The 27,477-nt window shown below is 49.7% G+C and overlaps 1 protein-coding gene across 6 annotated transcripts in view; it reads right to left on the bottom strand.

Moving 5' to 3' along the window:
* Positions 1-27,477, bottom strand: part of EDA (ectodysplasin A) — a 60,880-nt gene that overhangs the window by 27,143 nt on the left and 6,260 nt on the right. The window lies entirely within an intron of this gene.

Consider the following 27,477-nt stretch of genomic DNA (forward strand, 5'->3'; position numbering starts at 1 on the left):
TGGCTGAAAGGACCCTGAAACTGTGGGATGATCAGGGATCAGCTTCCCAAATTCTCACTTCTGGGCTTTTAAACATCCCTAAAAGGCCATGATGAGTAAAGCTTACCTGCCTGAGGAAAGCCACTTACACGGCTGGCTGGACAACTGAAGGCTCTCGTTTACAACAAGGAGTAAAGGATGAGAACAATTCCCAAAGCACCACATTCCCAAAGCTCCCACACCCCATTACATTGCCCCAGGTGTGGGACGCTGGAGCAGGATGCTCCTGCAGGTACCACCAGCACCTTTCCTGACACCATAGCACAGCCAGGGATGAGAAAAAGTGCATTTCTCTTTAAACCCCTTATTTAACTCACGTTGAGACACTGCAGAACTAATTGCAGGAACAAATTGCATTATAATTTGGGTTAAAGTGTCAATGAAATCCTCAGCGTGGCTTTGGAATGCTGTTATTGCCTGGATCATTACTGGAGTTTTACAGAACAGGGTAACAGAGGCTGTAATAGAAATAGAGGCTGCTCCTCCAGGCTGAACAACCCCAACTCCACTGCTCTGCTCCAGGTTTTAACCTGATGGCACTTGCCAGTGACCACTCAGAAAAACACTAAATTTAGGCTAAAAGTAATCTATCCATTAAACTCTGCATTTCTAGTCAGAAAGAGAAATGACAGCGAGGGTGAATGACTGCCTCACACCTTTCACTTAGAAAACAAACCCATAAAAGCAGCTTGTGACTCCAACTGTGAACACAGCAGCTGCTGCTTTGGGACACCCCCCATGACACCGTGTTTTCCAGGAGCAGAGAGAGGGGCCCATGCCCAGGGTGCACCTTCCACAGTGCTGTGAATTATCCAACACCAGCACTGACCTTCCAGTGACTGGCACCGAGGGCTCAGGGGTCCTGCCCGGGATGGAGGGAATGCTCAGATCCCCGGGAAGGTCAGGGGCAGGGAAAGGGTGACCAAGCCTCCTGCAGCCACCCAAGCTCCCAGAGGCCACGTGCCCCTCTGGGGACTCAAGGGCCCTGTTGTTCCAGGGCTGCAGCTGCCCGAGGTCGGGGATGCTGGGCCATGAAGAGCCCGTCTGTGTCCGGCTGGGAATTGCGGCCGGCACCGCGCGGGTGCTTTTTCCATTCACCACCCCCGAGCCAGCAGTGAGATACTGGGAGGAAATTCCTCCCTGACAGGGCCTGGCACAGGGTGCCCAGAGAAGCTGTGGTGTCCCTGGGTCTCTGGAAGTGTCCAAGGCCAGGTTGGACATTGGGGCTTCCACTATCCATTGGGATAGTGGAAGGTGTCCCTGCCTGTGGCAGGGGGCAGAATAAAATCATCTTTAAGGCTCCTTCCTTCTTCTGCATCAACCCTGGGCTCATGGGCATCTTGGCTGTGCCAATATCTGGGGCAATCCTAAAAGGAATTCTTACCTAGTCCATGATTTCACTGAATCTCCTCATCCTCAAAGTCACGGAGAGCTGATTCTCTCACCCTGTCCACTTTTAGAGCCTGAGAATTTTTCAGGAGTCAAGCACACGCAGCTTCTTTTTTGGGAGCAGGTATTTTCCCTGCACGGTCTAAACAATCCCCATTTCCCTCCTTCTCCAAGCTAAAGCCCTCAAATCACCCTTAATTTTAGAAACACCATGGGTTTAATCAAGAGAATCACTATAGGATGCAAAAAGGTCAAAAAGCTAACACAGGAAAAAATCCCAGGGGAAGGCATTCCTCAAAATAACCTGGGAAACAATAGCACAGGCACCGCTCGCCGGAGGGAATCGGATCTGCCTCGGTTTCTCTGGGCAAAATAAAGCAAAACAAAGGCACACAGAGCTGGTTTTCCCTGCAGAACCTGCCTGGGAACATTGGACAAAGCTGCTGGAGGATGGATGTCAAGGGAGCACAGTGGGAACTGCCAAAATAACAGGGCCTCAAACTCATTTGTAGGATGGACATTCCACACTCCACACAAGTAAAGGATAAAGAAAGGTATTATAATTTTTCATAAAATAAAATATTATTTGTCTTGTCACTCCAGACCCTTGTCAAAAGTCTCTCGAAGAGCCACTGGACACCAAGGGAATGTATTTCCAATGGTCAAACAGCTTCAAAGGAAGAAAAGTGGAAAAATATAACCCACCCCATGCAATTATGCACAAAGGGTGGATTTTTCCTTAGGCTAAGTTGGTAGGAAGAACAAGTGTATTCTTCCTGCAGAAGGGAGGAACACCCAAGCCTTCAGGTGTACAAGGACTTTTGGGTGAAAAGTGAAAAAAACCTGAAGATCTTCTGCCTCTAATGGCTCCTAATTCCTCCTGACAAAGCAAGTCCAGCTAAAGATCTCATCCAGAAACTACAGCTCAATGTCTTAAAGCACCTCAGAAAAAAACCATGAACTCACCCTCTTGCACGAGTGTTTAACAGGATTGTTAAAGTCAAATTCCCTCTTCCTTTGCAGTTTGGGAGATCAGCAGTGTGAGGAGCCTAAGAAGCAGCCCAGGCTCTGTAGCAACATTCTCTGCAAGCAATATTGTTGTTTTTCTGGTGCTCTCAAGTTCAGCCTGTGGTTCAGAGGAGCAGCTACTTGAATATCAGCCCCATTGTCCTCCAGAGCTTTGCCTCTGGTGACACGTGGTGCAAAAAAAAAGCGATCAAGTAGACAATTTATATTCCACCAGCTCGGAAAGAAGCTCGAGGAGTAGCTTTGCTTTATTGAAAAGAAACCCCATCCCACATATTTTAAGAATTGTTTTTGTCATCATTTCTTGCTCCTCATAAAAATGGAAGGAGCAAACAAGGGAACAATTCCCATTTCAACGCGACAGAACTTTGACACCGTGTCTTGTCTGCAGGACAAGCCACAGCCCTGCCTGCAACACTCGTGGAATGTGATCAATACCATGAGGGGAGGAGCAGAGATGGAGAGAGCAGAGATGGTACAGCCTCCACTACCCACCTTCCTCCCCAAACCTGGTACTCCCAGCTGGCTGTGGGAATCCTTGCCAGGGCTCTGGAGCAGGTTCCACACCATAACAAACCCCTTCCTTCAGCTTTTCCTGTGTGAAGCTCCAGTTTGGCCCTCACCTTCAAGATGCCCAGAACTCCTCTTGTCCCTGTTGCTTCATCTCTGTCCTCCTTCCCTCCCAACGCCAGCCACATTCCTGCTCCATCCAGCTGTTCATCCCAAAGCCCAAGATCCCAGAGGCACAATCCTTCACCCTGGAGTTGATACAAAATCCCAACTCTCCCTCATTCCAATCTGCACTCAAGGATCCTCACTGGTTTTAAGACACAACTTCAAAAGCATTTTCCATCCAAAGCTGTTCTGTAATCCCAAAACACCAGCGATGCAGGGAATGAGTTGGGCTCGATGATCTTGAAGTTTTCTTCCAATCTTGTGATTCTGTGATTTTATGATTTTTGAGCTCTGGCCCAGGCAGGAGCTGTAACAGCAGAGCCACCTCCCTCCCAACACTCGTGAGGAGTTTCACAAAAATGAAAGCCAAGGAGTCAAGGGAGTATTTGACCAAGAGAACACAGAAATTACCTTGGACTTGCAAGATGGACCATGGAATGCCATGGCCTGGGGCACAGCACCTGCCAGCAGGCAGGAACTCAAATCCCAGCACATCTACACCCTGAACACGCCACCAGCACTTTTGGGAACAGGATTTGAGATGCTGCCAACATGCTGAGCACTGGGTCAAAATCCTCTCCCAAGAACTGTGCAATCCCAGTTTGGAGAAGGCCAGGGAATGACACTCTGGGTCTTCCAAGCACTGCAGTAACAGACACCAACTGGAGACCAATGGAAGAGGAGGGAGCAGGTTGTCCCAGGATTTTGGTATTTTACATTTAGTACCCAGGAAAGCCATGGTGTTTTGAAGGACAGAACCCTAAATTCAACTGCCAGTTCTCAACCCAAGCCAAAGCGATGGACAGGGAATTAACTGCCATCAGAACAATAAAAACATCTTATAAAATTCCCTTCAGATCCAAACCCTTCCCAAAATTTCCCTTCTCCCTTCCTCTTTTCCGTGAGGAACTGGACTTTAAGCAGATCTATGACAGCAGCAACCATATTCTGCAACTCCAAGTCTGAACAGGAATTCCCTCCTTTTCCTCTAATCCAAACCTTCCTCAGCTCAAGCTCAGCTTAGTTCAGTAAGCAACATCCCAAATTCTTACATTTCCACCACTGACCCAACTGAACACACCACTTAATTTTCACTTTCAATCAGCTCAGGGAACCTGGAGCAGATGCAGGTAAACCTGGCAGGTAAGGACATGGCAGAGGGGCAGGCAGGGGGATTTGCTCCTCATGGGAGGAGTGAAGTGCAACTTTGGAAAAGGAACGTTCCAGCATTCCTTCAGACAGAGAGAATAACCTAGGGAACCCTCAGAAACACTTTCTGTCCTAAACCTCCACAGAAAATTGTTTTCAGCACAAAATGGAACAAGATCCACAGTCCAAATCCCTGGATTCCACACACCCCACAACTTTCCCTGACTCAATCACCAAAATCACCGAATCTGACCCCAAACCAGCACCACCTCAAGCCTGGAAGACCACAATTTGTTAAAGGAGGCTGTTTGTCCACACAGTTGCCTAAGACACCTTTCCCTGGAGCTGCCTTTTGCTGGAGGGGAGCTGGTGGCTGCCACGAGGACTTTGATGGGGGGACAATGCCACGGAGGTGGCCACGGCTCCAGCTGAGCGACGGCTGAGGCTTCCCCTTCCTTACACCTGCTGGCACTGAAGGGAAAGCTCAAACACAACCCAGATGTGAGCAGAACAAGGTCAAAGCTGAGTTTAACACTGCACATGAAGACACCTGCAGTGAATTTTTTACTGGTAGCAGGAATAAGAGATTCCTGCTGCAGGCCCCGGGTCCGGCACAGCAGAGCCGCGGGAAGTTCCTCGCTGGGAACAGGCTGGTTAAACGCTGAGAGGGATCAATGTCAGCAAGGTAAGGAACTTAAATCAGTTCCTTTTGCCTCCCAAGGAAATCAAATTTAGCTGTGAAGCAGCGCCAGGCAGGGATCTGCTGTCTATTAGCAGGAATTCTCAGTTTTTCACATTTTAATTAGCTTTTGTAGCCCTTTTCAGGCCAATTTTCAGCCAGCTGGGCTACGCCCCCCTCCAGATGGAGGTCATGGGTTCTTCTCCTGCATTCCAGCAGCAATTCCTTCCTTATTTGAGCAGTTATATGCCCAAAATATTCATGCTTCTTATAAAACACAGCACACATTTGATTTGGGGGAACCCAACCCTCAGCAATTCTATATCAGCCATAGCTCCTCTTCTTTTCTCCAGATGCACCATTGCTCTTGCTCCTCGTGACCTGAAGCTTCTCCAGCACACCCGAACAACATGAGGTCAACAGCACAATCCTCCTCAAGCCAGAATTCCTCTTAAAAATATTCCTCAAATCAGGAGCTGCTCCAGCAAAGAACTTCATTCTGTCCTTGCTCCCAGACAACCCCTCCTATTGGGTTTTGGGGGGGGAAAATCTTCAAAAATCTTCGTAATTTTAAAATATTTCTGCTGTTCTGATAATTGAGCTGTTTAAGGAAGTGTCCAAGGCCAGGTTGGATGGGGATTGGAACATCCTCGTCTAGTGGAAGGTTTTCCTGCCCATGGAAAAGGGGTGGAATGAGATGAGCTTTGAGGTTCCTCCCAGGCCAAACCATCCTGGGATTTCATAATTCTATGATAAAGTTTTAAAAACATTTTTCCTTGCTCCATAACAAACCGAAGACTTCCTGTCCGAGTGCATTTTTTCCCTTTTTAGCACAAGGGCTTTAAAATCATCTTTTCTCAGTCTGAATGTTAAATTTGGCCTTCGGTGAGGATTAATTTTTATGACGTTTTATTGGAAGAAGAAGAAGAACGGAAGGGAAAGAAACAGGAGGAAGGAATCAAGTAGTCCAAATTGAATTGAATTAAAATGAAAACAAGTCTGCTGAAAATGTGACACCCACAAAATAATGCATCCATGAAACAGTGTGGATAAACAGCCCACTGCAGCAACTGGGCAACAATCCAATTATTATTCAGCCATCCACAAGGGTGAAGGCTTTAATGGCAATTCCCACACCTGCAGGGATGCATGGAATTGTGGTGGGAGACAGCGACTGCCTGGTTAATTCTATACAATAATCTGCTCAGATAAATTACGCTCTGTTGCCTAATTAATCAGATCCCCTGCAATTAACGTCAAGGAGCCAATGACCTCATGCAGACAGGATTAAGAGCTCTGCAAGGCTCCGTTCCGGGCACAGCCACGGGAACAAGTCCCCGCAAGGCAGGGCTGGGTGCAGTGCCAGAGATGCTCCTTCATGCAGGAATTGCAAAACTCCAGATCCTGCAGGGACTCCTCGGAAGCCAAATGGACACAGCATGGGAATGGGGGGAAGAGGGAATGTCCCCTCCTCCCAGGGAGAACTAAGGGGCTTCTCAGCATGTGGCACTGGAGAAGCTGGCTCCAGGTAAACACCCTTCTTCAAAAATTGAATTATAGAAACATGGAATGGTTTGGGCTGGAAGGGACCTTCAAGAGCATTTGGCTCATCCCTCTGCCATGGGTAGGGACAACTTCCACTAGTCCAGGTTGCTCCAAGCCTCATCCAGCCAGGCCTTGACTATTTCTAGGGTTGTGGTATCTACCTCTGCTCCGGGCAACCCTGTGCCAATGGTGGTAAAACCACTCTCATTGGAAAAAACCTCAAATTCTGCTACCGTTTAGTCCCCTCCTGGCCTGGTTTCCCCTGCCTGTGTGAGCTCAGCAGCAGGAATTGTTTCCTTTGGAAGTGAGGACACCTGGAGCAGCTCCCACAGCCATGGCACCCATCAAAACCACTGGCATGAAGGGAAAAGAACACCCCAGCACCTCTGGGACAGACCTTTCCAGAATCAAACCTGTGGCACCCTGACCCACCTGCCAGCTGTGCCATCTCCTCACCCTTGGAATGTGCTCTGGAATATGTGAGGACAGCTGAGGGAGTCAGAGGAGGCACATGGGATCCCTGATGGCTCCGTGGAGCGGTGCCACGGGATCGACCGCGAGCACCGGGCTGGCTCTGCCCCACCATGGCCTGTGCACTGGAACAGCACAGCCCTGAGCTACGAGGGATGAGCTGAACCAGAAACACCACGATGTGCTGTGGAAACTGCAGGAAAAGGAGCTGGGAGGAGCTCAGGAATGCGAGCTTTCCACCAGCCGCTATCTCACAGCCGGTCCCAGCGCCGTGCGCGCCCCCGGCCGCCTCTAGGCCCAGCTTTGGGGCCGCCAAACCCAGCTCCACTTGCTGCTGCAAGCACCAGACAGTTCCTAATCAGAACAGCATTCCCCACTCCCTCTCCACATGGCAACAGCTCCGTTTTCCATGCAAACAACCCATCCCAAGCCCCCACGGCCTGGCCAGCGAGCGCGAGCAGCTGGCACGGCACGAGCAAGTGGATCGCGAAGCTGCGCACAGGAATTCCATCATCTTCCCAGCAAACAAACCTCAGCCACGGCATTCCCGCGTCTCTGGCTGCGGGTGGGAGCCACGGCAGCCCCAGAGCAGAGGCAGAGGTGTGAGTTTGTGCAAGCCAAGCCTTTCTGAGCCGGGCTTTGAAGTGCAGAGCCCGACGCACGTCTTCAAACAGCGCCCGAGGCTGCACAGCAGCATCGGCTCAGCGGCTCCCGCCATGCGCCGCAGCCCATCCAGATGTTTCCAGCCAGGCAGCCAGGCCAGCTGCTGCACAGCTGCCTCGTGTCGGGCTGGGGCAGCTCTTGGGAGGGAGCAGCGCTAGCTCAACATCCCCTGTGACATGTTCTGACTCTGTGAGGCTGAAAGAAAAAGGTTTTGTGCCGGCTGAGTTGTTTGTTGAGAGGAGTTTAAGTAAGGAAAGTAGTAAAGGATTTAGTACTTCAGCTCCTGGATGCTGCACATGCCTCTGCAGCAGATGGTTCTCCATCCTGTGGTAAAACTGAGGCACTGGGAGGTTAAAAGGGCCCAGAAGGTTGAAAAAACTGGAAGGTTAATTAAAAAAAAAGGAGCCAGAAAAAGAATTTCGTGGACAGTTCTGTCCATACCCAGGGGCTAAAATGAGGTTCAACTGGCTTGGACTATTTGGAGCTGGCCAGCAGCTTTTGACCTTGGAAAAGAGACAAGTTCAGCAGCAAAGGGTGGGGAATTCAAGACCACAAGATCCCAGATTGGTTTGGGTTGGAGGGACCTTACAGCTCGTCATGCTCTATCCCCTGCCGTGGGGACACCAGACCAGGTTGCTCCAAGCCCTGTCCAGCCTGGCCTTGGACACTCCCAGAGCTGGGGCAGCCACAGCCTCTCTGGGCACCCTGTGCCACGGCCTGCCCACCCTCACAGCCAGAAATTCTTTCCCAATATCCTATCTATCCCTGCCCTCTGGCAGTGGGAAGCCATTCCTTGTCCTGCCACTCCAGGTCCCACTCCACAGTCACTCTCCAGTGTCCCACAAAAGTCCAACACACAACTTAGGGTGACACGTGAGCTGGGGGGCATCTCATCCAGGCACTCCACACACTCACCAGTAACAGGAAATGCTGCTGTGGTGAAGGAAAATTAGGAAAACAACTCCCTCCTGCAGCCAGGGACTGTTTTCCTACTTCTCTGTGCGAGACAAGCAGTGACATTGCTTGGGGCTCAGCATAAGAAAAAAAAAATACTGTTTACAGAGAGAATTTTGCAACCTCTCCAAATGTCATCCTGGGTCATATTTTGCCCATGATGGGGACACAAAACCTGAGGGAAACTCCAAAGGCTGTGGAGCCCTGGGGTGCTCCCTGCGGCTCCTGCCTGGACATGGAGAGGCATCACCACGTGCTGGAGAAGGACCCACAAACCTTCTGAAGGCTTGAAACTGAAGAAGGATGGAAAATGTTTAGCTTTTGCCAGGAAAAAGTATCAAATATATCCTCCTAGGATTTTTCAGACAGCTTGGTTTGGGTTTGTTTGTTGTATTATTTTGGTGGGGTTTTTTTTCTAAAGTTGAAACTGGTTTTCTAAATCATCCTGGACAGACAAACAACCAGGGACATCACACAATTCAATACCCAAACAAAGATGAGTCCACTGGTCAACTTTTGCTACAAATTGAGTGGATTAAACCCTTTATTTTTCAATAATGACCAGCCATGCTGCCTGCAGAGCACCGGAAGGTCAAGGGCAGGATCTGGCTAAAATCCCATTCCCGAGGAGCAACAACACCAGGGAGCAGCTGGAACCACCACTGTGGGATTCCCCGGGGGTGATCAGGTTCAGGATTTTTATTCCCCTGACCTCTGGGATCAGCCAAGCTGGGAAACGCTCCCACAAAACAGCTCCAAACGAGAGGAATATTTTACCATAACCTTAAATAAACAAGAGCAGAGGAGAGAGAGGAGATGCTGCTGGGAACTACAAAGGGGAACTGTAAACACAACAGCAGATAAAGCAGATGGATGTTTGAAACAACCATTTGCATTGGAGAAAACACATGGGATCCGTCCCCAAGCCCGCAGGGAATGAATTTACTGCAGCCAGAAACCACGTGCTGCAGTCAAATTTCCATTTATAACCATTACCTGCTAAGCCTGAAAAACCCACAAATAAAATCCAGGGCAGCAGAAATTTGTAACATTGCAACAGGAAAAACCAAATGACTGAGGATCCCGTGTGGAGAGAAGGATACTGGGAATGCTGCTGCAGGGAGCTCGGGGTGCCCAAGGGCAGAAATGCATCTGGTGGTTTTAATTCCCAAAGAACTCGGACATCCAGCACCCAAAGGAGAGGGAAATGCTTGGTCTGGATCACATCAGCCTCAGTTCTGACTCTCCTTTTCTTTCTCCAGCAGAGAAAACAATTTTATTTTTATTATTAGCCTGGAGAGGTGCAGGGTGGAGGTGGGAAGTGAGTGAGCAGAGCAGGAACCAGCCTCTGGTGAGAGATCTTCTGGAAGTAGCAAAGCACAGAAACTACCAATAAAACAGCCTTATAAAGTGGATTGTTTGGGAATGACACCATCATTTAACAATGGTATTTTGGTAGCAGCTCCCACTCCCCCAGCAGCACCTTCACCTACAGCTTGTGGCTGAAATTTAAAATTTAATTAATTAAACCACGGCCAGGGAGGCAGGAGGAGAATGTGTTGCTTTGGACCACAGTCAAATAACAGATGGACACACTGGACTAAATGAAACACACTTGGCACTACTGGAATACACCAGACTCCCAAAAAAGCCCATTCCCCACTTCTCTTTGCTCTGCCTACACATGGCAGCTCCTCACACAGGGCTGGGATTAAAGGGTGAACATTTCACCAGTGTGGGGAAGGGATCCTGAGGTACACGTGTGATCCTAGAGAAATTCAGGGAATTAATGAGCAGCCTCCCCTCCTTCCCAGATGCTCCCATATATCACTGGGCACGGACAGCAGAGAGCCAGACAACTTTATGCAGCAAGGTCACCTTTCAAAAGGAGAAGCCACCCAAGGCCTCTTTCAACTTTTAGAGCAGAAGAAAAAAAAGAAAAGGAGAAAGAACATCTGAAAGGGATGAAACCCCCCAAAATTCACCTCACTGCTAAAAAACAGCTCCCCACGGCCTGAGCGCGCAGAGCCGCCTGCACCCCCTGAACCTGCTTCCTTGTGGAATGCCAAAAGAACTGTCAGTCTTGCATTCCCAGAGGAGAGGAGGGATTCCTGAAGCAGCTGTCTGTGTGCAGACAGCTCCAGCAGCAAGTCCCAACACCTTCCCCTCCGGCCCTGCTTTCTGGCCTCACCCACAGCCGTCAGGGGCTCTTTGTCAGGCCCCGAGTGTTGACAAATCGTGTTCTGCACAGCTCCCCACAACGGGAAGCAACAAAAGGCTGGGCTGTGCTCCTGTGGATTAGCTGCTCTCATCCCTCTAGCCAGGAGCTGTGCCTGTTCCGTGTATTCATCAGGAAAATTCCTTAGCCAGGCATTAGGCAGAAAACGCAGGGAAAGACAACAAACAGCGGCTGCTCGTCCCACCCCGCGCTCCACCAGAGGCACCAGGAGAACAAAAGTGGTCTTTGCTCCAAGCACAGCCTCAAGCTGTGCCAGGGGAGGTGCAGGCTGGACAGCAGGAGGAATTCCTGCATGGAAAGGGTGGTCAGGCACTGAAGGGGCTGCCCAGGAAGGTTTGGAGGTGTCCAAGGAATGTCTGGATGTGGCACTTGGTGTTCAGTGACAATGTGGTCCCAGGTTGGACTGGATGATCTTGGAGGGCTTTTCCAGCCCCAGTGATTCTGTGTGATGTTAAGTGAAAAAGCAGCACTTACTGCAAGGAGAACACTCTGGGCAGGGAATGTGTGAGCAGGCAGCAGTAGAAGCTGCTCCTCCACCTTCTTCCTTGTTTAGCACTTTTCCTGAACCCCCAGCTCTGCTGCAGCGAAAGCTCCATCCCTGTTCCAGCATCTCCTCTTGACAGCAATGCCAGCTCACATCTTTTAGCAGCAGTTATTCACTGACAAGCAGATTTTGAGACACGTCTCACGTGGCACTGGAGTCTTTCCACCAGCAGTCAGGGCAGCCAGCTCTTCCCGTCACAACCAGACCAGAAAAACTCTGACCCAGGGAAAAGGGAAATGTACTGGCACAACCTGCTCACAAACACTCAAAGCCCAGAGCACAAGATCATGTACCCTGGAGGACTATGAAGAATCCCAGAACCCCAGGCTGTTTTGGGTTGGGAGGGAAATTAAAGCTCATTCAGTTCCATCCCTCCAGGGGCAGGGACACCTTCCACTATCCCAGGCTGCTCCAGTGTGGCCTTGGACACTTCCAGGGATGAGGCAGCCACAGCCTCTGTGTCCATGTAGATGTCCATGGGCTAAGGATGGACAGTGCCCCTACCCCAAAAACCCAAGGAATGTACACAATATATAAACATAAATGTAAATATAAACAGCAGCCTCTTTACCAACACTGGTACAAAACTGATATAAAACCAGTTCCCTTCCAGAGCAAGGCTCCACCTTCCCATCAGCAACACACACAACCCCCCAACACAAACACAACCATATCTGAGGCCATCACTCAAGCCTGGCTGATGAATAATGTTGGGAATAATCCACTTAATAGCAGCTCTGCTCCCCGTTTCCCTCCTGTCCCTGCCCAGACACGCTCCCAGGCTGAGCTGCTCCCCTGGGCTGACGTGGAGACACAGAATTTCACACTCATGGGATGGTTTGGGGTGAAAGGGACCCATTTGGGGTCACCTTTGTCACAGGGCACATCACCTGACCAGGGACAGGAAGCCAAAAACTCAATCTCCATTGCCTGACCAAAAAACCTCACTCCAATCCTCCCCAAATTCCAACAATATCATTCCCAATGTGTCATTTCCAAAGAAAAAGAGAGGCTAGAGAAACTGACAGTAAACACAAGGAGAATCTGTTCTTAAAAAACACTGCTGGAAAAAACAAATTTCAGATTCAAGTCCTGTGCCTCCGACACATAACAGCAGCTTATCATGTTACGAAAGCCCTCTAATTTGAAGTGAAAAAACTCTAAACCACACAATTATCAAACTGCAGGCATTAAATCCTGCGTGTTCCCTAATTTCACAACTTTCCTTTTGTTAATCACTGATTAACACTGCAAACCCCAGCAGAGGGCCCTACCTGGCCCTTTACACTACAAAGCAACTGAGAAAAGAGGGAAAAAGCTTTTTTTCTTCTTCAAAATCCCCAGTTTGCGTATAACAAATCCCTCCTAAACCAGCAAAGTGTACTCTTAGCAGGTGCTGGCACAGCAAGATGCTCCTTCTTCCCAGTTTATCCCAAAGTCAAAGAAATGCTAAATTTATTCTTATTTTCTGTAGAGCCAATGCTCAGAACCTGCAGCACCCAGGGATGGACTTCTCCTGGCAAACCAATCCAAACAATCATATAGAGAATAAAAATAGACCTAAACAAGACACAAACCTCATGGATCCTTGAACTCTGAGAGGTTTAGTTGGGAAAGAGTGAGAAGCAACCACTGGAGCAATAGGAGCCAGAAGTAAAAATAAAAATGCTTAAAAAGGGAGAATAAACCAACACGGAGAACTCCCTGTTGCAGCAACATTAATTAATTAATTAATCAGTCTTAGTTTGTGTATAGCCTGGCCAGGAACGTGTAATTTCCAGCACTGCTCCTCGAGGTGTTGGTGCATGCCAGCTTTATTTATTTTAAAAAGTTGCTTTTAGTTCACTTATCTCAGTTTTCCCATGTCCTCTACAGATACAGGTCCTTGGTGGTGGTTTTCACCCTGGCCCAGGAGAGATTTCAGGAGGAAATCAGGAAGGGAAAGCCACTATAAGTTTATCAAACAACCCAGGAACTTTCAATCTGCTCCATCATTACCCCAATTTTCATGCTACAAACCTTTGGGACAGACTTTTTTAAGCTTCAAAACCCAGCCTGCTGAGAAATATCCTCTACAGCAACATCTCACTGAAGAAATTTCAGACAAATCCCTTGGGATGCAGAACATGAACCTGAGGATGACCCTCCAAACCCCAACTCAGCACCTCAAAGATCCAGGGAGAGGCAGGGATGTGCTGAACTCTCCCTGTTTGTTTCCTGACTATCAGAATTCCTGCTGGATCAGCTCCTGAGAATCCACAGGCTGTAAATCCCCGTACTGGAACCCCAGGGAACACGTGCTCCCCCCCACTAATGTCTCCAGCAGCTCAATCCCAGCTCCTGCACCACGCCAAGCCTCGGTCCCAGACGCTACAAATTAGTTCTGACTATAGAAATCCCAGCCATAACGCTAAACCCAAAATTCCAAACAATAGAAGGGAATCTAAACCTCACCCAGAGACCATTTGCTCACAATATAGTTTTTTATGTTTGCCGCATAAATCACAGCAGAAGTGGCCTGGGTTTGATGATTTCATTTGGGGGTGGACATGGAGACGCCTCTTTTAGTGCCATAAAAGACTTTTCCAGAGTTACCTTGAGTGCTCTGCAGCAGGAGGGGATGCACTGCCACAGGAGCCCCTGGAAAATGCCTCCAGCCCCTCAGGAATGTCTGGCACATGGCACAATTCCCAATCCCTTCACCCATGGAGCAGCCTCACGTTGATTTTCCAAGCTATCATAGAATAATTCTGGAATGGGTTGGGTAGGAAGGCTCCTCTCATTCCACTCCTTTCCCACCCTCCACTATCCCAGGTTGCTCCAAAGCTTTGTCCAACCCACCCTTGGACAATTCCAGGGAACATTCCCATCAATCTGCCTCCACTCTGACCCCTCAGTGCCTCCAAAACAGTTGCCAGAGCATGGAAAAAGGGAACAGATGGACAGCAAAGGCACCATCCTGCCTGCACATGTGCTGCCAGCAGTGGCTGATGCAGGATTTTGGGACACCTCTCCCACCCAAAACAGTTGAGTTTCCCTTCAGCAGCCTTGTCCAAGTGAAATCCCAGCTTTTCCCCGAGCTGCTCCGGCAGATTGGGACGTCTTTTTTTCATTAAATCCCTCCTTCCAAGTTGAGAGCTTTTCCTAAATTTAATTTGAGTGAATCACTTTCTTGCCAAAGGAAAAAAACAAATCAAAGGTTTATTCTGATGCTATTGAATTCAATGCCTGTAAATTTAATTTCTATCTGTACTTTTGTTTAAACATTTTATGGTGTTAATTACAACAAACCATGCAAATTAGGCTGCCAGTGGAATAAAAGGCCTGTTCTAACAGATAATAAATAGCTCTCAACCATAAGCTCATTAAGATGCTGTTCAAGTGCGTGCTCCGACTCCCAGGTTGAGATCAAAATCTGCATCCTAAAAACAGGAGGATTTTTGGGGCAGCACAGGCTGCTGGCACGGAATATTGCATTCTTTCCAAAGGAAGATCCTGAAGCAAGAGGATGGTCTGAAATTCAAACCCTCCGTGTCTGGTTTGGGGCTCTAACACAGCTATTTTAAACAGGTACCACAAATCCTACGCATTATTCCTGCTTACCCATGAGCATTGAAATGTCAAGCTTGGTGCAAATGAATTACTTTGGTTGGATCCTTGATATCCTCCAAGCCCTGCTGCCCTGACCCCCTTCCTTAAATCCACAGGGAAAACCAGCTGAAGTGTCCCACACATTCCTTGCAGTCCCTGCAGGAGAAGCTCAGCACCTTTCTGGTCTTCCACAAAGTTCCACTTTGACCACCCCTAAGGAGGTTGGAGCCCAACACAGACCAAGGAGAGGGATGGAGAAACCTGAAATGGTTCTGTCTTTACAAAACCTGGGAGAGATTCCATGGACACAGAGGGAAGTTCTCCCTGCCAGCTGCAGGTCAGCCTCAGGACACGCAGGATTTTGAGGACATCTGGTTGATCCTCCCCTTGAGATCCAAGAGCCTGGGAGAGAGGAAGGTTGTGCCTCTCTTGTGGGCCTGATACACTCCTGACACTGAGACAGAGAGGAATTACCACTTCCAACTACGAGCAGGTGATCCACTGACAGGGATTCCAGCAGCCAATACCCCAGGGAAAAAATGTGTGCCCATGTGTGGCACATGGACACCTGCACGTCCCACAGGGATGTGGGAATGTCCTCCCAGCCAAGGGGCAGCTCTGAGCCCTCACCCTGCAGGGGGATGGCTGCAGCCACAACCAGGGAGGGATGGGAAGATCTGGAAAGGAACGGAAGTATGGACAGCAAGTGCAAGGGAAAGCTTTTCCTCACAGGGAATGTGAACAGTGTGGTCTGTGCTCTGGACCTCGCCATCCTTAACTGGGATCCATCACCAAATTGGCCAAGCACCAAGATCCTGCCAGTGTTCCTTCCCTCCTGCCTTTTGGAAGGACATCAGCCCCAGTGCCAGATGCAATTGTCCCCCTGATCCTCCTGGGATGCAGCCACAGCCTGAGGAATGTCCCTTTCCTCTGGGCTCATCCAGAGACAAGGATGTGGAACATCTCCACACTGACAGCTCCCAACATCACAGTCCCATTGCCACTTTCTGCTGGAGACAGGGAGTGCCTGGAGCCCAGCTCAGCAAGGACAAGCAGCTTTGATGCTCAGTTTGCTCCTACAGGGAATTATCCCCCCTCACCAACTGGGAATTGAAGCAGTTAAAAACACCAACCATGAATCCAATGAGTTTATCCTTAACACCACCCCTGGCTGTTCTATGGATTCAAGCCACGTCCTAACCAAGGAAAAAGATGGATTTACCACAGAGAGGAGACCACCACCCACAGCCCCTGCAGGCACCACCTCCCTGCTTTGCTCAGCACAGCAATCCTGGGCAGAGCACCTCCAGCCACAGATGTTCCAACCACACATCTGGCACATCAATGGCTTTCCTCCATCCCTCTGCAAGGACAGCGACTCCTTGATCTCCTGATTTCATATGGATTTCAGAACAAAGCACAGGCAGGTGTTTCCCTCCACAGTTGGGCTTTTGGCTCTGTTTGAAAGGCCAGAAGAGCTCAGAGAGCTTTAGGCTGAGCTCTGGCTGGAGGTGGTGGCTCAGGGCCATGCTCAGGAGATCCAAGAGGAAAATGTTGGCTCAGCCAACTCCGCCACTTTGGCCACGGGAGCTCCTCAGCACCAACACCTCCCCATTTATGAACGGGGTGAAAATCCCCAACCCAACCATGTCCTGCTGCTCTTCAGGGCCTTTCCTGTGTCCAGAGGAGAGAACAGAGCTGGGAAAGAGTCTGGAGCACCAGGAGCAGCTGAGGGAGCTCAGCCTGGAGAAAAGGAGGCTCAGGGGGGACCTTGTGGCTCTGCACAGCTCCTGACAGGAGGGGACAATGGGGGGAGTCAGGCTGTGCTCCCAGGGAACAGGGACAGGAGAGGGAACAGCCTCAGGCTCGGCCAGGGGAGGTTCAGTTGGATATTAGGGAATATCTCTTACAGAAAGGATTGTCCAGCCCCAGCACAGGGGGGGAGCCTCCATCCCTGCAGGGGTTTAAAAGCCATGGGGATGTGGCACTTGGGGATGTGGGCCTTGGCAGTGCTGGGGAAGGGTTGGACTCAATGATTCCAGAGGGCTTCTCCAACCTGAATGATCCTGGAACAGAAAATGAGGCCACATCCAAGGAAAAAGGGGTTACTTGAAGGTGAGGTGGGTGCACAGAGCAGCACTGGGCCCTTTTAGGAGCACTCAGAGGTCTGGAGAAGGTTGGGTCAGATCAAGTCAAGGGTGCATGGAGGGGTGAGATGCCTCCAGCTCCCATTCTGGAAACATAAGCCTCATTTATCCTTCCTGGAAAAGAATGGGCAGCCCGAGAGAGGTCTGCTAGGTTGGAGCTATAAAAGAGAATGGCAAAACATAGCCAAGAAGGAATTTTCCATTCAGCATTAATTAGTTTCCATTAACACCCAATTCCACGGCTCACTTTTAGAAGAAAAGCTCTTTTGTTCCAATTCCAGGGGCTGAAAAGGGCAATGAAGGGCTGAAAATGCTCTTCCCAGGGAAAGAAGAAGCATCAGGGTTCATATTCCTGGGGTTTGAAGATAGGGAAATCACTCAAATGCAGAGCTGGGTCTCCTCCTGCCAAGTAATTTTGTTATCAATATAGGAAGTTCCAGGGAAAAGCAGCAGCTGTATGAACATCTTCAGTACTAAACTCCTTCCATACTGTAGGATCGTTATTTGCAAAGAATCCTGGAATGGTTTGGGTTGGAAGGGACCTTAAAGCCCTTCCAGTTCCACTCCTTGTCATGGGCAGGAACACCTTCCACCAGACCAGGGCTCCAAGCTCTGTCCAACCTGGCCTTGGACACTTCCAGGGATATAAAAGGAATGTTCCATACTTGGAAGAAGGAAGGAAATCCAGTAGGATCAGATTAATAAGGAAATAAACAGAAAGGTGACTCTGCCCATCCTCCCTAAAGACCAACACTCCAAAAAATTAAATTAAACAAATGCTGACGTTTTCCTCCCCTCATTTCAAACCATTTCATGCTGGATTTGAGATATTTTCAGGGATTTCCAGCTACATGCAGTGCAGGGGATGGGAATCTCCATTTCCAACTGAAGTGGCAGCAGCCAAGCCTGGGCAGGAATAAAGAGGAGCAGGGAATGCTCATCCCATCTCCCAGGCAGCTCACATGGAACACTGCAGGAACACAGAGCTCAGAGCCCCTCGGGTGCCCTCCAAGAGCCAGAAGACAACGTGGGGCTGGAAGGGGGAAATCCTCAACCCCTGGGTGCCCCCATCCCTCCTTGAGGCTGGGGATGCCCCACAGGGAAGGAGCTCAGAAAGGACTGGGACACACCAGGAAGGTTTCCACATCTGCTCCCAGAGCCCAAGCACATCCAGCAGCTCCCACTCCCTCCAAACCCTCTGGAAAGCCACTGGGCACCACATTCCCTGCTCTGCTCCCTCCAGCTCGGCAGGTCCCACATAACCATGCTCCACTACACAGCCTAAAATCTGCTTTGCTAGGGGTTTTAGGTTGGTTTTTTTTTTTTGGTTTTGTTTTTTTTTTTTAATACTATGTTTAAAGTTGTATATTGTTCCAAAGTTTCCCTGTTTCATGTCATTGTTTGTTACTGTGCTTGAAAGTTGGCACATATTTGTTCAATTAAAGATTTATTTGCACTATTTGTTGAATAAAGATTATTCTTGCTAAAAGCTAAATAAAGTTTCATAAAAACTCACACGTCCCATAAACAAAATACAATGTCCTTTCCAAAAAAGCGTTGCACAAAACATTTCAAAATCACTCAATTCATTAGACAATAAATCCACACACAAAATAACCAGGCCTTGCCAGAATACATCATAAAATCTCATTACAACACTTTCAGGCCGGGGCTTCAAAGCAGGAACACAAAGGCTCCACCAACCCCTCAGCCTTGAAAAATCGCTGGCGGCGTGGCCGGAGCGAGTCCCTGGCACCTCCTGAAAGCTTTGGCACCTCCAGCAGCACCCATGGGTGCCAATTCCCTGCCCCCTGGCCACTCTGGGTGGATCTGGGCCAGCGGGGCCGTTGTGGTCAGAGTGGGGATCCCGGGCATCACACCCCAGCTCTCCCAAACCACGGCAGCAGATGGAGAGCAGGGCTTCCCAAATCAGCACCACACGAGCCCCTCTGGGCACTGCAGCAACAGGAGGGGCTTCCCAGCCCATGGATCCACCCAGATCCCAGCACAGTGTCACCAGGCTGGGGATGGTGGCAGCTGTGAGGTGAGAAATGAGTCCATGACGTCTGAGCTGAGGTTTGGGGCAGAAAATGATGGCACAATGCACTTAGAGAATCCCAGCCATGGAAAAGCATCCCCGGACTGAGAAATGTTTCCAAAGGAAAATGGCAGCCCCAATGGTTTGGTTGGACCTGGCCAAATGTCAACCCTTACCATGGCAAAGGCACCGGCAGCATCAGCCTTTGTCACCCCGAGGGCATCTCAGCCTGGCACACAGGAGGTCAGTGGCACTGCCACCATCACCAAAATCATCATCATGGAGTATCCTGAGTTGGAAGGGACCCCCATGGATCATCAGCCACCCCAACAATCCCACCCTGTGCACCCCTGGGAGCGTTGTCCAAACCCTCCTGGAGCCCTGGCAGCCTTGAGGCAGTGACCATTCCCTGGGGGGCCTGTTCAGTGCCACAACACCCTCTGGGGAAAGAACCTTTTCCTAAAATCCATCCTAAAGCAGTTTTAGGTAAACCTTCTCTGCCCCCAAAACAAAGCTGTGCCATCACACACGATCCCTGACCCTGAGCAATCCCAGCCAGTGAAAAGCTGTGAAAAACTGACATTTTCATTTACAACTAACTCCACAACACCTTGACTCTTCCCTCAACCAGAATCTGGAAGTTGGAGAGGTTTTTGGTTTTTTTTCCTGGGTTTAAGTGCTGAGGGCTCCCAGAGAGAGATGGCCATGCACCGGCTGCGCTCCCTCCGGCACAAATCCCAAACTTTATGGATGCACTTACCCACTCCCCTCTGAGCAACAGCTGTCCATGTGGATTTGGTTAGTTGGGAGCAGCTACTCCACAGCAGCACTGGGAGAAGCCTCCTGTGCCCAGGAGCCCCCAGCAAGTCCCGAAAGAAAGGGATGATGGAGCAGGAAGGCGACGGCAGTGCCCCAGCCTGGCCTGGCTGGGTGTGACAGAGCACCCAGGCTCTGCTGAGCAAGGGAAACTCTGGAATAACACTAGGAAGAACCTGCTGAGAGAGGGATGAGGCTGTGGAATTGCTTTCCAAGAAACATGGAAGTGGAGCTGGCTCTGCTGCCTGAACAGCGCAGGGAATTAAGGAAAGGAGCAGAAAAGGGGGTGGAATGAGATGATCATCAAGGCCCCTTTTGACCCAAACCATTCCTTGGCTCCACAATAACAGAGACCACAGCACACATGCCCCATCTCCTGAAAACCCAGGACACATTTTCCACCTGGAAAAGCTCCTTGACTTCATTAAAATCAGCTGCTAAAGCTCAGGACACAGGAGGAAGGACAAGGACAAAGGCACCCGAAGGACAAAGACCCCTGAAATGGGTCTTGGTGAGAAGATCGAGGTACACAAAGGTTCACAGGGTTAAAACTCTGCTTTTTCCTGCCTCTTCAAGCACATAATCACTTGCTTTAGTTGCTAGAAACGCCTCCCTCCCAGTTCTTGGGGAATATATTGTCTCAGCAGGCAGAGGGGGATGAACTCATCGTGGTTTCCCAATCCTGACCAGGGGCTCTGCGAGCTACTGGCAATACATATAATAAGTTATTATGCAAATAAAAACTGGACCCGGCCAAGGGAAATATGCTGGCTCTTCAAGTCCCATCTGCATCCCAGCAAGGATCTCAATGAACTTTAAAATCCTTATTGTCACCACAATGGGCAATATTATATTCTAGTTTGGATCTGTTCCTTCGGAGCATTAGCTCTCATTTGGAGATATTTTTAGATTTTCCTATCCCACTCCTCATTATGAAACACTGAGCTGCAGATTGATTTATTTCTTAAAAGCAAGTTGCTGTTTTCCCAATAACAGATTTAACAAATTTGTTCCACCTGTTCAGCTATGCTTCCAATGTCTTTTTTGTGGTTTCATTGAAGTTTTTTTTAATCCAAACCTCAAAGCCTCTAAACTCAGCATTAAAAGACAAGCTCAGCATCATCACTACCACTCACAATTCAAATGCTGCTCCAAATTACTGCAAGCTTTCATTTGTAAGTCGATACAGACACCAAGATTATGGAGCTTAATGGCTGTGGGCACAAACACACACTCTTCCAAGGGCACTCTCCTACTGGAAATCCTGCCTTGCTGGAGCAGGGACTCGCTGCCTCATCCCCTCCATCCTCCTCCCTCACCCCAGCTGACCCCAGCCCCCAACGGCAAACAGAGCTACTGAAACAGAAATTAAATCATTCTATATATTAAATAACTCTATATTCACCAGAGCCCCTCCAGCCCAGTGTTTTCCATCATTTTATGGAAAAAGCTGTGGTTGCTCCATCTCTGGAAAGGTCCAAGGCCAGGCTGAAATAACCTCGGATAGTGGAAGGTGCTCCTGCCCATGTGAAGGGGGTGGTTCCATCTTGACCCACCCCACTGCTTCTAAACACAGTTCATTTGCTTGAACAGCCTCTTTTTGTGCAGCCTTAATTCACAACTGACCATGTGAGAAGTCTCAAAACAATAATTTTTAGCTTTCCCAAACCATTCCTTGGCAAGTATTTTAGGAGCAGCATTTCTGGGCAGCAATTTCCTGGTGGGTGATGGGAGTGCACAGGTGCGCACAAGAGCTGGCCAAAAATTCTGCCTCATTTATGTGCAAATGGTTCTGTTGTGGAGATCTCAGAGGGAAAGAAGAAAACAAGGATCCTGTATGAAATAACCCAAGTTCTGCCAATCTGAGCATGTCAGCACTGAGCAATGACAGTGGAAGCCTGAGAAGAATCGTGGAATCATTGAGGTTGGAAAAGCCCTCTGAGATCAGAGTCCAACCATTCCCCCAGCACTGCCAAGGCCACCACTGACCCTGTCCCCAGGTGCCACAACCAGCTACGGGGATGGGGACTCCACCACTGCTGCGCCAGGGCTGGACAACCCTTCCCATGCAAGGTGACCCCTGACACCTCTTGGCCAACAAAGCCCAACCCTGCTGATCTCCTGCAGATCAGCAATCGGCACCTCCTGTGCAGCCTGACAGGCTCCTCTTCCCCATGGACACCAACCCTGGCAGATCTTGGTGGAAAAGCCCACCAGGAGCCCAAGCTCAGCCCAGCCCAACGAGCAATTCCTGATCTCCGAAGCGAGCGGCACAATTCACTGGATGTAAAGATAAACTGAGTGACTCCTCATCCTCCTGCAGCTCCAGCTGCCACACACATCTCCGCTGGCTCCCAGTCAACAGAGCTCCCTAAATCACTCACCCTGTGGGGTGAAGCCCTGGCTACACCAAGCCCAGCTGGACCAACCAACCTAAAAGCCACCACAACAGAAGCTGCCGGGGACACAGGACCAACAGGGCATCACAGAGAACATGGCCAATCTCTTCCATCTCTAAACCGCCATAAATTTTCCCCACAGAAGTTCAAGATCTTCAAACCCAGAGAAGTGGCCTTAAAAAACAAAAAACCCCAAACATCCAAGCAATTGCCCTGGGTTTTGTTCCATCTCAGGCGCCCGTCAGGCTGACACGTCCCGACACGAGAGCCCCGGGGCCAAAAGGGACACGGGGACATCCAGCTCAGCCATGGCTCCTCCTGCTCTCAGACCTCTCCCTGGAGCACAATTCCCTCCACAACCAACCTCTTTATCAGCAGGAACGTTTCAGTCGGGTCCCTTTCGGGGTAAGAGCAAAAGTAAAATCCAGGGAAGGCGGATTTCTGGAGCTGCAGTAACTCCAGCTCTGTTCTGGGGATGTCAGGCATATTTCATGGGAAGATGTCAGCTCCTCACATTTAATGCTGACACTGTCATTTGCCCTTCAGCGAGAAGAAAGGCATGTAAGCAACACAAACCAAATTGAAATTTCCCCATTGCAAAGCATTCCTGCCAGGAATCACAATCCCAGTGTCATGTTTCTTATGCCCTTCCTTCCACAATAGCCCTCGAAGGCCGCACTTCCAAAGTTTTATTGCTCAGCATTCCTCATGCCAGAGTTCACAGAGCATCCTGGACACCCTCTGGACCAGTTGCAGGCCAGTGCCTTTCTATATCAGAGTGAAATCAAAGGCAGCAGCTGGATCAGGACCAACTTTACAACTTTATTCCAAATTTTTCGTGTCAAAGTCCCTCTGTTTCTCACAAATGCAGTTTTGCTTCACTCTCCAAACACACACAGCCAGGACAGAGGGATTGGTGGATGAACATGTGACACAACACCCTCACAGAAACATTTATTCCCATTTATTCCCATTTAATAATAGTTCAGACCAACCCAGCCCCAGCACAAGGGGAAGCCCAGCTGGGCTGAGATGACTTTTGGGGTCTCAGGAGGGGCTGCCCCTTCCAAAGTCAGTTTTTACTGCCCAACCCAAATGCTTTCCTTCCGTTGTTTCTAACCCACCTCTTCACCAGCCTCTAAGAGCCTCACAGAAGTTGGAAGTTAAAACCCTTCCAATCCCAGTGTTTTTAAAACTGTGATTCAGGCACTATCTCACCACATTTGGCCTCGCTCCAATTAACCCCTAAACGCCAAGGAGTCAAACAAAAAGCAAAAATCATTTGTTATCTCCAAGCTGCATCTGCTGACAAACCCTGCAGTGGGGTTTTTGTTGCTATTGTTCTCCAGGTTTGGGCTTTCTGAGCACTTCACGATAAGAAAATTGTTCGGTAAATATGTCAGGAGCCCTTCCCTGTCAGCCGTCATCGCCTCGGGGCGTGATTGCTGTTCACAGACATCAAAATTTTTGCTATTTGCCAGATTTCAGAAAGCAAACTTGGATCCCCTGGGAGATACCTGGCGCTGTTCATGTGCATCAGCAGCAGGAATTTTTAACTCCTTCAGTACCTGATCCAGCTTGAAGCCACATGGGATCTTCACAGGGATCTGACTGAAGGGTAGCTGCCTCAAACACCCCATGAACACTTGTTAGCAGAATGATCATTTATAAATTGGGGTTTCAGCATCTTCAGAGATGGGGAAAAAAGGATTTTGAGTCAGAAGAACCCAACAGAGAAGCCCAGGTCAGAGAGCGGGGGGTACACCAGCCCAGGGGTCCCTGGGGGTCTTCTCCTGAACCCATCTGCACAAAACTGGGCTCAGAAATCCTCTTTCAAGAACAAGATCTTTAATATTCCAGCCAAAATCCCCTAGGTCCAACATTTAGGTACCAGAAGAGAAGACCTTGAGTTAATCTCAGCTTAATGTGACCCTCAGCCCTCACCTCAGCCATGGGATTGCAGAGGGACCCCACAGCCTTCGTGTGAGGTGCTGCTGCCTGGAGTGGGGTGAGGATGGAGAGAAATTCCTTATCACTTCCCAACAGCCCAGTTATTTCAGAAAGCAGGAGAAAAGCTGCCCAGCAGCATAGGGAGGAAAGAGTTGACAGCTCTTTGCTGCATCCAGCGTCATTTTCCTTGGCACATCCAGGCTGTTGTTGGAAACGTGGCCAGACGCGGGATGGGAGCTGAGCCGGCAGGAGCAGCACTGGGGATTTAACACTTGAAGACCTCAACTTCCCAGAGCTCCTCCTGCAGCTCCTTCCCAGCCAGGACAGGGACACAGCACATCTGGAATTGTCCAAGCCCTGCAGCCACGCAGGGGAGTGTGAAGGACCTGCCCAGCACCTGTGCCTGAAATGAAATCCTGGTTTAATTAGGAATGTGCTGGCTCCCAGCATCCCTGGCAGTGGCACAGAGATTCTTCTACCCCTCTGCTGCTGAGCCTGAAATAAGAAGCAGCCCCTGGGGACACGGGGGAGATGCACTGGACTGAGCCTGGAGTGCTGGATTCCATCCAGGGGATGCAGGGATTACACCAGACAGCATTCCTGCAGGTGCTGAGCACGGAGGCTGTCCCATCTCCTAAGCAAAATCCACCCTGCCAGCAGAAGGTTGAGTTTTTCTCTTGGTTTCAGCATCTCACCAGACACAGAGGCCAAGCTCAGCTGAGCCAGGATTGGTGCTGAGCTCCCAAGGCTCAGCTGAAGCCTTCAGTTCAAGACTTTTCCTGCAGACATTCCCCTTCCAGAGAATGAAGAACAGAATGGGTTGGGTGGGAAGGGACCTCAAAGCCCATCCAGTGCCAACCCTGCCATGGGCAGGCACAGCTTCCACTGTCCCAGGGTGCTCCAAGCCCTGTCCAGCCTGGCCTTGGGCACTTCCAGGGATGGAACAGCCACAGAATCTATGCCAGAGCCTCACCACCCTCACAGGGAAGAATTCCTTCCCAATATCCAATCTAAATCAACCCTCCTAGTTTAAACCCACCACCCCTTGTCCTTTCACCATCAAGTCCTGCACAGTCCAGGAATCTCTGCAGGAGCTGTGTTCTGAGCCAAAACAACTCCTGTCAACAGCAGGAGAAAACCCCAAGTTGGCAATAAAGATATTGCTCAAATGAAGATTTAATATTCCTTTAAAATGGACAATTACCAGCTTTAAACTTTTACTTCCTGCCCCCCCCTAGAAAAAAAAAATCCCCTTTTGACCTTAGCAATCTGCCAGAATTTACTCTGAGGGCACGTGGAGGTAATTCCTGATGGGCTTCCCTTGCCTTGGGATGGGATCTCCCCCCTTCCCAGCAAGAGTTAACACCCCAGACAGACAGAGCAGGCCCCAACAAGCCCATCCACAGCCCCAAGGCAGCCAGCTACTCACTGAGTTCATTATCACTCAAAAGATACAAACAGCTGCAGTAGAAAACCCAGCTCTTCCCTTCATCCCGCTCTGGAAATGCACCTCATCAGCTGCACATCCAACGACTCCCTGGCTGATCCCAATTTTCTGTCATAGGTTGTGTTTTATGGGAAAACGTGAGAATTCAAGTTTTCCAGGCAGAGCCTTCCTGCAGCCCCAGGAACAGCAGCAACCGCAGTAAAAAATTAAAATAACCCCCTGATTTTTCAGTCTAAGCTGTTCCATCCTCTCGGGTTGGCAACAGTTCCAGCTGCCAGCTTTAAATGCCTTATCCTATTTTCCTATCCCATGGGAAAATTAGAATAAAGTGCTGGTTAAGAGAACCAGTAGCTCAGCAACTTGTTTGCAAAGTTGAAGGAAATAATTGCTCTGAAATGATTTCCTGGATTAATTTCACAGAGCCTGGCACGTGGGGAAGACTGGAAAGATCACAAAGGTCTGTTTAGGCCATTTGGTGCCTGTCCCACATCACTGGCCCCACACCGCACTGGGAAACCCAGGGAAAGCTGCTGCTGCCTCAAGGATCAGAAAATATAAGGAAGAATTCAAAGATTTATATATTTTTAGAAAATATATAAATATTATTATCAAATAAGAATGAGATTCAAAAATTTTTATTTAATTTTTTTTTCTGGACAGGACACTCCAATCTTCTCAACTCTCTGGGAAGGAATGCCAGAACTATCCAGTTAAAACAAGAATTGGAAAAGGGAGAAGAGACAACTGGGAAGGTGCCCTGGAAGCTGCCCCATCCCTGGAAGTGTCCAAGACCAGGCTGGAGCAATTTGGGACAGCGGAAGGAGTCCCTGCCCATGCAGGGAATGGAATGGGATGAGCTTTAAGGTCACTTCCCACTAAACCATGCTGGGATTCTGGGATTAAGCAGCACAATGGGGTCTGTCTGCCACAGCATCTCCCCAAGCCTCCCACCTGTCGATAATTTACAACCACGGAGCCCATACCTGCTCCCAGGTGGGTTTGACTTCCAGCCCAGCTCAGGGAACACCTTCCCAGTCTCCCCCCTCCCAGTGCTTGGTGCCTCCTGAAAGCCCAGAGGTGACAGGAATTGCAAAGAGGGATTAAAGGACAAAGGCAGCACTCAGGGACAGCACCCCGCTGGCCTGGCACACAGGGATTTAACCCTGCTGTCACACAGGGATGGGATTTAACCCCTGGGGCACCGGCACTGCCCAGGAGGGGAGCCAGGAGGGCAGGAGACAACTCTTCCCCAGGCCTCTCCTCCTCCCTCCTGGGAGCATCCAGCAGCTTCCAGCCATGGTGGCCGCTGTCCTGCCACACCACACAGCGACCACAGCCCCACACAGCACAAAGAACCCCTGCCCTGTCCGCCACGGCAAAGGCACCTCACACAACAGCCACTGCCACCGAGCCAGCGGCTCCCACCACGGCACAGCCACGGCCCTCCCCATGGACATAAACCCGCACACCATGGACATGGGACCTCAAACCATGGACATGGGCCCTCACACCATGGAACACAGGCCCTCCTCATGGACATAAACCCGCACACCTTGGATATGGGCCCTCACACCATGGACATAAACCTGCACACCATGGACATGGGCCCTCACACCACGGAACATGGGCCCTCCACATGGACATAAACCTGCACACCTTGGATATGGGACCTCACACCATGGACGTGGACCCTTCCTATGGACATGGGCCCTCACA

This window comes from Passer domesticus, chromosome 7 (genome assembly GCF_036417665.1).
Source record: "Passer domesticus isolate bPasDom1 chromosome 7, bPasDom1.hap1, whole genome shotgun sequence".
NCBI lineage: Eukaryota > Metazoa > Chordata > Aves > Passeriformes > Passeridae > Passer > Passer domesticus.